The sequence below is a fragment of the Tupaia chinensis genome, unplaced genomic scaffold (assembly GCF_000334495.1).
Source record: "Tupaia chinensis unplaced genomic scaffold, TupChi_1.0 Scaffold148884_1, whole genome shotgun sequence".
NCBI lineage: Eukaryota > Metazoa > Chordata > Mammalia > Scandentia > Tupaiidae > Tupaia > Tupaia belangeri.
The window spans coordinates 670,657-682,588 of record NW_006208732.1 but is presented as its reverse complement, the minus strand read 5'-3'; the positions used below and the strand labels follow the sequence as shown (position 1 = coordinate 682,588).

Genomic DNA, 11,932 nt, shown 5'->3' with positions numbered 1-11,932 from the left:
AACTTCATTTCCATTGGAAAAAAAATACCTAAAAAGAGCAGTGACATAATAAACTTTGCAGGCTGCTTTCATTTATCTGAACTATGGACCTATCTCATGGCTATGAAGCAGAATTATGACCTAACCTGAGTAGAATTACGAGTTTAAAACATTGATTTATACATTGTTAAAACTTATTCTTTTATTGGGACCAGCAGTTAGCGTAATGGCTATGTTGCTGAACCCCATGTAGCCGACAGTGGTTCAAGTCCCGGATGTGGTGGCTTAAACTGGCTGCTCTTCTCTAAGATTTATTCTTTGAAGCTATTTCTTCCATGTAGTATCCCAGTCGTAGGAAACTTGCCATTCGCTGACGGCAGTGACCGGTTGCTGTTTAGAACACTAATTGTGATTTTGGCCAAGGAAGATTGTCATGCACAAGAGACAGACAACATCATACGAAAAGTGGAGAATCTAAACTGAAAAAAATAGAATGCATGCTAGTGTGTCTTGGCAAGGAACCAATGACGTTCAATGCCTGTGATGGGATCTCTAGGGGAGCATATTTATTCCAAGAAGAATATCAGAAAGCGGGGCCGGCAAGTGGCGTGGTGGTTAAAGGCGCTGGGCTCCCACATGGCCGACCACAGTTCAAGTCTTGGACCTGGTGGCTTGCTTTCTCACTTCCACTCTCTCTCTCTGTCTCTCTCTGATCAAACTGAAAAATAATAATGATATTAATAATAAATAAAGTTAAATAAAATAATTCTTTTAAAAAAAAAGATTATCAGAAAGCCACTATAGACCACCAGCTCCCGGCCCTATGAAATATTCATACCATTTTATAATCTAATAAGGTAATGTGGAAATACATCATACATAATTAAGCAATAACAAATGTGCTAGAAGTTTTAACAATTCTGCATGTCAACATTGTCTTCCTATCTCATGTGAAAGCACACGCACACACACGTATGAACAGGGAATTGCAAGTTTCTACCCCAAAATAACAGGTAGTATTATCAGTCACATCATCCTAGATATTGCTATCAAGAAGAAAATTCCCCTTTGTCTAACATTTGATCTCAATAGTAAAAAAAAAAAAAATAAGAATTTTCTCTGCATGCACCAGCTTAAATGTCATCTGAGGCAGCTTCTCAGAGTGGCCCATCGCATGTAATGAGCCGTGAGACAACTGCCAGATGGTTTACGGGTTTATTCATCACAAGACACAATCACAGTTTATTAACAAAGAAGAGAAAAAAATAAATCCGAGTTGGCTTTAAAGCAAAAGATGAGCTACATTATTGCAATGGAACACCAACGTTTTTTCATTTGTGTTAATTGCCACTTCTCTCTACACTGATTTTGGACTCAAATGCCCAGCAGTTAATTACGGAGTTTAATGACAGTGCCAGTAGTTCTTCGGATTAAATAGTTTAAGGGGTAGACTTTGACGTTTGAATACGGGCTGATTTTCAGCCAATCATTATCAACCTTCCACAGGAACGAACATATGCCCTTATCTGTAAAGGTATTATGTCCTGCATTAAATTAGAGTTACCCGGGATGCTCAGGGAGAACACACAATTTGATTTTGTTTCATTTTGTTTTTGATCTTAAAAGTCTGCTGTGTCCGAAACTCATTCTTCCTTAATTCCAAAAGTCTGGGGTCCTTGGCAGCTCTAATTTTCTGTTTCCCTGGCAGTGCAAAGCTGATCTCAGGATCAGGATTCTCTTTATTAATAGGAAAGGGATCTTCTCCATCTTTCCTAGTTTTCTCAGAATATGGAAGCTTTAAATTTCTTACATTTTCCCCCTCTGCTTCCCTCCATATCTTCACAGCATGGTCTAGTGGTATTTATTATTTCCAAGGCATTTATTTTCCCCAGGAATGAAATACCATAAAGGAATGTACAGTAGGGATTTAGTACTGGATTGAATGCTCAGATTAAGGCAAACTCAGTGGAAACTCTCAATAAATGTTAAAGTTTAAAAGTAGTTAGACCCTCTAACAGACTTCTTCAAATGCTTGTGTATCTTGAAAGTCAAGGTGTTTTTTGATTTGCAAGAGCTCAGTAGAATTTTTATAACAGTAAAAACAGTATTTTTTTTTTTTTGAGAGGTTTTTCGCTATAGGGCACGTGCGCTCGCCAGACAGACAGAGAGAGACATAGGGACAGAAAGCGAGAAATCACCCCCCAGAGGGGATGGTCATGCCGGTATGAACAGGGAATTGCAAGTTTCTACCCCAAAATAACAGGTAGTATTATCAGTCACATCATCCTAGATATTGCTATCAAGAAGAAAATTCCCCTTTGTCTAACATTTGATCTCAATAGTAAAAAAAAAAAAAATAAGAATTTTCTCTGCATGCACCAGCTTAAATGTCATCTGAGGCAGCTTCTCAGAGTGGCCCATCGCATGTAATGAGCCGTGAGACAACTGCCAGATGGTTTACGGGTTTATTCATCACAAGACACAATCACAGTTTATTAACAAAGAAGAGAAAAAAATAAATCCGAGTTGGCTTTAAAGCAAAAGATGAGCTACATTATTGCAATGGAACACCAACGTTTTTTCATTTGTGTTAATTGCCACTTCTCTCTACACTGATTTTGGACTCAAATGCCCAGCAGTTAATTACGGAGTTTAATGACAGTGCCAGTAGTTCTTCGGATTAAATAGTTTAAGGGGTAGACTTTGACGTTTGAATACGGGCTGATTTTCAGCCAATCATTATCAACCTTCCACAGGAACGAACATATGCCCTTATCTGTAAAGGTATTATGTCCTGCATTAAATTAGAGTTACCCGGGATGCTCAGGGAGAACACACAATTTGATTTTGTTTCATTTTGTTTTTGATCTTAAAAGTCTGCTGTGTCCGAAACTCATTCTTCCTTAATTCCAAAAGTCTGGGGTCCTTGGCAGCTCTAATTTTCTGTTTCCCTGGCAGTGCAAAGCTGATCTCAGGATCAGGATTCTCTTTATTAATAGGAAAGGGATCTTCTCCATCTTTCCTAGTTTTCTCAGAATATGGAAGCTTTAAATTTCTTACATTTTCCCCCTCTGCTTCCCTCCATATCTTCACAGCATGGTCTAGTGGTATTTATTATTTCCAAGGCATTTATTTTCCCCAGGAATGAAATACCATAAAGGAATGTACAGTAGGGATTTAGTACTGGATTGAATGCTCAGATTAAGGCAAACTCAGTGGAAACTCTCAATAAATGTTAAAGTTTAAAAGTAGTTAGACCCTCTAACAGACTTCTTCAAATGCTTGTGTATCTTGAAAGTCAAGGTGTTTTTTGATTTGCAAGAGCTCAGTAGAATTTTTATAACAGTAAAAACAGTATTTTTTTTTTTTTGAGAGGTTTTTCGCTATAGGGCACGTGCGCTCGCCAGACAGACAGAGAGAGACATAGGGACAGAAAGCGAGAAATCACCCCCCAGAGGGGATGGTCATGCCGCAATCCCTTCTCCTCCATTCTCCTCTCAGGATCTTGGGCACGCACGCACAGGCGCCCGGCGTGAGTTTTAAGCCACCGGGTCCGGGACGCGAACCACGGTCAACTACATAGCCATTACGCCAACTGCTGGTTCCCAGGAAAAACAGTTTTGATGGTTATAGTTTTAAAAAAAAAATGGTTGGAAAATCAAGAGGCAAAGACTAAAAGGTGTATTTCATTCTCTTAGCAAATATTTGCTAAGAACCAACAGAGAGTCTGTTTGTTACACTGTGAGGAGATGTAATGGTCAGCAAACAGACACAAATCCTCTTCTACAGGAATCTCATCCTGGAAGGACCACCACGAATAAACAAGAAGATGAGCCAGATACACGTCTTGAGGTAGTGAGTGCTACGAAGAAATGGAAAGCCAGGTAAGTGGATCCAGAGTAAGGTGAGAATAAAATACTATTTTATAAAGAAAATTGAAAATTAACCTTTGCCTTTCTAATGAGGTTACATTTAATTAGATACTTAAAGGACGTAGGGGATGAACCATGTAGATATTTGGGGAAATAACACAAGTACAGAAGCCAAAGGTGAGATGCTGCTTGGCAAGTTTAAGCAACAAAAAAGTCCCGTGTGGCTCAAAAAAGAAAGGGGAAGAGTGTAGAAAGGGCCACAGGGAAAATACTGGTAAATTAGGATTCTGAAGTCTATTCTTATTGAATAATGAAGTCACCGAAGACATCCAAGTCAGGACATCCCTTGACATACGCTGTAAAGGGAATAAATAATTCTTAAAACAAAACATTATTTTTCCCTGAAAAGAGACATTTTACTCCAGAGATAAGAGATACGAGAACAGAATTAGGCACAGGAGATTGTGGCAAGGGTCCCCGTGTTTGTTACTCATGGAGGAGACAGTAAATTCTAGAGAAGTAATTTGTATTTCAGTTCTTGTGTTATAATCTGGAGGGAGTCGAAAGATTCTTGGAGAAGCATGGGGTCTATTGTGATATTAAAATTAGAGCCAGGCTCTGAACAAGTGAGATTTTTTTAATTGGATTTTTGCTAAAAACTTTTATTTTTAAATCAATAATCTACACATATATATAGAAATAATTAGATAGTTTGTTATAAAACCCAGCAATTCCTCTACTGCTTTCTCTACAGACCCCTCCCAGAGAGGCAACCACTTTTACTTGTTACAGCTAATTATTTTCATATTTACCTATGTGTCTTTTTGTAATAAATAATTTTGTCCTATTTTAAAATCATCCAATATTATATTAGAATACACATTTTTCTCTAAGCATGCCACTTAACATTATAAAAGAGGCCCATAAAAGTATATATTATTCATTTTTCTGAATAATATATATTTTTCCTTAGGACTTATGATTGTTCAACATAAACCTCTAGAAAAAAGAATTACTGGTAACTTTTAAAGTATCACAAATGAGTTTATATTTTTAAATTGTAATGCAATATTTATAAAGGCCACAAAAGATAAATAATCTACTTATAACATTAATCTCTTTGTCAAATGTTGTCTTGAAAATGTTTCAATTTAAGTGAAAGAGTAGCCTATTAACTAGTCCCTTTTTCTCAGTGCTAATGAACAATGACCCAGAATTTCCATGAAGCGAGTCCAGCATGTCTCGGTGTGTCTCAGTAAGTCCAATATTCTTTAATGTGGAGAAATCAGTCATGAAGAGGCTCCCTGCTATTTCCAGGGGTGATGGGAAATTCCAGTTCATGAGGAAGAGGGTCCCCAGATTCCCTGACCTCCATGGTCCTCAGATGGAGTCGAGGTGGGCGAGTGTGGCCTGGCAGCTCAGGAGGCCTGCATGGAGGGGAGGAACGGGCACTGATTTCAGACCCAGTCCCACTCCTGGAGAAATACCCTTCAATGCTGGGTCCTCAGCTCCTGGCAGGTGTCCAGCAGCTCCCTGTGATGTGGAGACTCCCAGGTCTTCCGGAGACTCGAGCAGTCTCAGCATGGCCACCATCTGCTCTTCTAGTTCTGAGCCTCTGGACCTTTCTCCCTCCAGTTCTTCCAGCAGGGAACTCAGTTCCTCCCTCAGCAGCAAGCTGAGCCTCTTCTCGGTTCTGTAATCTTCCCTAAGGCCGGGGAGATTGAAAGACTCTCTCTCTCGCCTGGCACTGTCTAAAAATGACTCAAGCCCTGCATGCTCATTTTGAGCAGCTCTGAGCCTGTCAGAAAGATGGCATTTCTCCTCCACACACGCAGCCAGTGTCTCTGCCAGCTGCTTCTCTCTTCTCAAATAAAGCCGCCTTCTCAGACACTGAACGAGTCTGAATACAAACAAGAGGCCCACCAGGAAACAGAGAGAGGGACACTCCAGCACCTTTCCCTGGAGGCTGTCAGAAGTGAGCCTTGAACTCAGGTCATCAGGCAATAGCTCCTTCAGCACCTCAACCAGCTTCTTTAATACCAGCCCCAAGCCAAGCTCCACAGAGGGTAGCAGCCCCTCCATGGCTCTGCAGCCACCACAGGGCCCTGCCCAGTAATCGTGGATCCAGGGAATGCCCCGACATTCCACTTGGAACCCAGCTATCAACTGGCATTCTAGATTGGTCAGTTATGTGGTTCACAGTGGAAGGAGATTTGGAAAATAAAATATACTTATCTCCATTATATCTAATGATCATTCTTATTTATATCCATCCTGTGTCTTTTATAGCAACCTAAAATTGAAAATATTTTGAAACGTTGAGGACCAGCAGATGACAATGGTTATGCTGCTGAACTCCCATATGACTGACAACAGTACGAGTCCTTGACCAGGAGCTTGAAACTCATGCTGGGCATGTGTGTGTGTGTGTGTGTGTGTGTGTGTGTGTGTCCAAAATCTTGAAAGGAAAATGGAGGAGATTGACAGTGTGTGGCCATGCCCCCTAGGAGGGGGTGATTTTTTGCTATCTTTCTCTCTGTCTCTGTCTGTCTCTCTGGTGAGTGTGTGAGCCCTATAGCAAAAATCTCTAAACACATATATATATATAAAAGTATATTCTCATATAGCATATTATATAGTATATATTATATTATTGTATTATATATTATTAACATATATTATATTATAATATAATATAGTATATATGCTTTATATAAAATATATTATATATTATATTAATTTCCTGGCTTGCTTTCTCACTTCCCCTCTCTCTTTCTCTCTGTCAAATTAAAGATAAACAGATGGATAAATAAAATAAGTAATTTTAAAAAAATTATTATAATATATTATCTATAATATATTATAGTGAAATGTGACTATTTATATAAATATAGCAAAATGTGCCAATCATATGCATATGACTTGACCAATCTTTAAAACTTTACACCCCTCTGCAGTGTCCAGCACCTCATCAATACATGAACCTTGGCCAGAAAATGCTCTGTAACTTGTTTCTTTTTTTTTGTTTTTGCTCTGTAACTTTTTTTTCCTGTATTAAACATGTTCATGTAAATTTGACTTAATGCTTAAAAATCTTGGTCTTATCTTTGGGAACAGATTTGGGCAGTTATTTTCTTTGATGTGACATTCATGTTTTAAATCATTACGTTAGATATCATTAGTTTATTATAAAAGAGAAACATGGAAATTATTTACATGATGAAAGTTCACAACTTCAGTGGAATGGGCAGTTTCATGTGATGCCATTTCAGTAGTGATTATTTCAGTCTACATACTTTCCAAGAATGTCACCATCTCTAAGTGTAAAATAAGCGTTGTCATCTAGAACTACTTTGGTGCCTTCATATTCCAGAAGAAGAACTTTATCTCCGACTTTCACGCTAACTGGTTGAATCTTTCCAGTCCTTTAGAGTCAGATCTAACAGCTACTACTGTTGCTGCAGTATTTGTCCTTGAGACTTTTCTGGAAGCATAATGCCTTCTTTGGTTATTGTTTCCACAGCACTCCTTTCCACCAATACTCGGTCAAAGAGGGGAAGAAACTTCCTAGATGCCTGTCCTGCCATGACTCCTGTAGTCACAGCCACCCCAGCAAGTACAGAGACCCCTGAAGTGTCATTGTTAGTTTCTACCTCCGATTAACCAGTTGGTGTGTCAGTTCTTTCCAATAAAAATGATATTTTATGAGCAAAAAAAAAAATGATTTTTCAGTTCATAAGTCAAACAATTGTCATTTAATAGCTACAGTTTCATTCAGGCTAAGCCATTAGCAGATTTAGAAATGACTGCTTTCCGAATGGTGGTTCATGTCTCTGGCTTGAAAATCAATCATGCCAGGTGAGTGTGCGTGCATACCCAAGATCTCAGAAGGAGAATGAAGGAGAAGTTGATTGTGGTGTGACTATCCTCCCTGGGGAGTGATTTCTCACTTTCTGTCTCTCCAGTGAGTTGCATGCACCCTGTAGCAAAAGATCTCCCTAAAGAAAACCAAACCAACCAACCAAACAACAACAAAAAATAATGATAACCTAAAAGAATTCCTGATTATTACCCAAAGACCTCTTAGGGCTCAAGGACAATGCTGCACTCTAGACAGGTCAGGAATACAACAATCAAACACTAATGGAAGAAAATGTTATGTGATTATGTGTGTGTGTGTGTATGTATATGTGTTCTCTGTGTGTATATGTGCTATGGACTAAACTGACACCCCACCTGATTCTTTTATTGATGCCCTGCCACGCCTTGAATTTACTTTGTTCCCTAATTCGGTTCATGTGCTGGAAGCTTGGCCCTTCAGGAAGTGGGCCTAAGGCAATGTTTGAGTCTTGGAGTCACTGTCTCCATCAACAGATTGATATCATCTTGTAGGAAGGAGTGCTGAGTGAGTTCTCACTCTTGTGGAAATGAATTCGTTTCTGCAAAAGTAGCTTTTATAAATGTTAAGATGGTGGGGCCAGCAGATGGTATAATGGTTACATTGCTGGACTCCTTTATGGCTGACCACGGTTCAAGTCCTGGATCTAGAGATTTCAAGCTCATGCTGGGTACGTGTGCCCAAAATCCCAAGAAGAGAAAGGAAGAGGAGGGATTATGGCATGGCCATTCCCCCTGGGGGGGGGGGGGGGTGTGGACCTGTCTTCCTTTACTTTTCGTCCCCCGGGGGGGGGGGGGGGTGATGCTCACTTTCTGTCTGTCTCTTGGCAAGTACATGTGCCCTATAACAAAAATCTCTCTTAAATAAATAAAAGATAGCTTTCCACATGTCTCTCTCTCTCTCTCCCTCTCTCTGCATACACCCAATAACTTTCCTGTATCTGTTGACCTGTTGCAACATAACACTCGAGGCCAGTCTGATACCAACCCCACAACTTTGTTCTTTCCAGCCATTTGAATCATGAGCCAAATAAATCTCTATTCTTTTTTCTTTTTTTCTTTTCTTTTTTTTTTTTTAATAGAGCATGTGTTCACAGAGAGAGACAGAGAGAGAAAGAGAAGTGAGAAATAACTCCTTCAGGGGGCCAGGACACAGAACAATCCCGTCTCCTTCTCTTCTTAAGATTTTGGGCATGCACATACATGTACCTAGTCCGTCTTTCAAGCTGCAGAGTCCAGGACTCCAACCACACACTCGGCCATGTGGGATGCAGTGTCTTAACCACCATCCCATTTGCTGACCCTCATCCTCTTTTCTTTAATCACCTGGTCTCAGGTGTTTCTGTTTTGCTATGTAAGACTGGACTAAGACAAGTCCTAACCCCAGTGAGACGGTATTTCATGATGGAACTTAGGGGAGGCAATTAAGTTATGAAATGAAGCCTTCATGTTAGGATCAGTGCCCTTACAGGAAGAGACATTAGAGAGATGTCTCTCTCTCTCACTCTCCCCCTTGTAAAGATACAACAAGAAAGCATCAATCTACATATTTGGAAGAGGGCTCTCACCAGAACCTCAAGCTCAGACTTCTCAGCTTTCAGAACTGTAAGAAATAGATATCTGCTGTTTAAAAAGCTAACTATTGGGGACTAGCAGGTGGCATGGTGGTTAAGGCACTGGACACTCCCACATGACTGACCAGGGTTCTAATCCTGGATCTGGTAGCTTGCTTTCTCGCTTCTCCTTTCTGTGTGTGTCTCTCTCTGGTCAAATTAAATGAATGAATAAATAAAATTAAATAAATAATTCTTTTTTTAAAAAAATAACTACCTATTATATGTAGCTATCTGAATTGTAGATTCAGCTGACTAATAAAACATGAATATACTCAAAATTGTTTTACTCTCTTTTATTTATAAAGAGAAATTTTACTGAAACTGACAGATGTGTATGTGTATAGAATTTCCAATATTATTCTGAAGAACTTCATAGGAGATTATTATGGAAAAAAATCTTAATTAGTTTCTATTCTCATCCTTTCTACTGACATGATAAAATCAGTTAATATGTTTTAGTATATAAAAACAAGCTAATTTGAAAACAATTTCATAGCATGTAGTTTGCACCTGAGTTAGGATGGAATTGAAGTAGTGACACATACATTATTTGGTGGGCCAACTCTCCAGACTAGGATAGAAACAAGAAAAGCAATTAATAAAGATAGAAAAATAGATGATTTTTATCAGTGGGAGGGATATGAAATTTCATCTAGTGGGATGATAAGCAGAGACAAGTATTCTTTTCTAAAATAGTTTGACTGCTTACTATGGGCTGGGCATCCTATCCTTGAAGATAATAGGATTATAACTGTTATAACTGTAAACAAAGTGCACTTGTCTTTACCCTCCTGGAGTTTACACTACGGTAAATGCTATAGCTAAGTGACAAGCATTCTTATACAATGATGTTCAGTTGTTGCTAACAACGAACCAATAAACTGTTATTGAAAAGCGATAGATTTTAATTGATGAAATGCTTGGTCAAGGAAATGATTTGGTCAAAGAACATAAATCAGTTTGGGAAGCGTAGAGGCTGCACGCTAGGAGTCAAGAAAGAAAGACATGACCATGCTCGAAATAAGAAATGATGAGAGCTCTGTACATATCGGCAGGATTGAAATACTGGAGACATCAATATGTCACAGACCTAAGTTGGATTCCTTCATCGAACATCAGCCATGAAAGAAATCAAGGTTAGCTGCTCTGTCAATTCCCACTTCATCTCTTCTCTTCCAAATTAATTTTCCTGCTCCAGCAAACCATGCGCTTTTGCATGCGTGCTAAGTTGCCTTCTCCAGAGTCCTTTCTAGAAAGTGACTTCCCAACCTTTTTTTTTTTTTTTTTTGAGAGGTTTTAGCTATAGAGCACGTGTGCTCGCCAGACAGAGAGAGACAGAAAGCGAGAAATCACCCCCCAGGGAGGATGGCCATCCCGCAATCCCTTCTCCATTCACCTCTCGGGATCTTGGGCACACACACACACGCGCCCGGAATGAGTTTAAGCCACCGGGTTCGGGACTCGAACCGCAGTCGACTACATGGGAGTCCAGTGACATAGCCATTATGCTAACTGCTGGTCCCGAAAGTGACTTCTCATTTTACCCTTCCAATTCTATCACCTTCTGTGTACCCATGACACTTAGAATTTGCTTTGATTTTGACATTATATCATATTTATTTGTTTATGTGTCTAGCTAATTAATTTTGGAAGTGTGCTTTGATTATAGTGACAATTTCAGTAATAGCCAGAATGTTAGTGCTGAAACGTTGACCTTTAAAAGTTGTCTGGGGAGTTCCCTAATAAGGCCAAGACCAGGGAAGAGAAATAATTTGGTAGAATAGTCATCCCACTCGTGAATCCATTTGCTCTCTATACACCACAGCTTTATGGAAACAGATTTTAAATGACTGTTGCAAATCACCAAAAATTTTCAGTAAATGTAAACATTTCTCTTTTTTTCCTGAGATGAAAACATTTCAAAAAATTCAGTTTTCTGTATATAGCAGATGGTTCAATTTGGCTTACAAAGTTCAGTGCATCTGGGGATAATTGGTGGTAAATAGCAAGATAATATGACCGAACTGCGATTGAGTGTAACACATAAATAAAACATACCTGGTAAACTGTTCAAAGCAATCGTGAATTGTTCCACCTGGAATAGCAGAGACAGTTGAACGTGTCCTGCTGGTACCATTTGTCTGCTAAGTCACTCAACGTTGGTTTTTTGCAAGTTCAGATCATATTTCTGCAAATCAAATCAAGTTCCTGAACTAACTCAATTCTCCCACAATTTTATAATAAACAAATGACATAAAGAAACCCACAGCTACACAAATTAAAGATAGGTATAGAAAGCCAAGTATCTGGGCCATTGCACAAGGCCCTCAAATGTTGTAGAAAATATGCATTATGGAGAGACAAGCAGATGGTGCAATGGTTATGTTGCTGGACTCCCACATGGCCAACCATGGTTCAAACCCCAGACCCAGTGGCTTCAAACTCACATTGGGCATGTATGCATGGCTGCCCAAAATCCTGCAGAGCAGAATGAAGGAAAAGACATTGTTGTGTGACCATCCCCCCCGGGGGTGATTTCTCACTTTCTGTCTCTCTGTCTCTCCATGT

The 11,932-nt window shown here is 39.3% G+C and overlaps 1 pseudogene; it reads right to left on the bottom strand.

The window, feature by feature from the left end:
- Positions 1-7,074: 7,074 nt before the first annotated feature.
- On the bottom strand, positions 7,075-7,438 carry LOC106734134 (10 kDa heat shock protein, mitochondrial pseudogene; annotated as a pseudogene).
- Between the last annotated feature and the right edge of the window lie 4,494 nt (positions 7,439-11,932).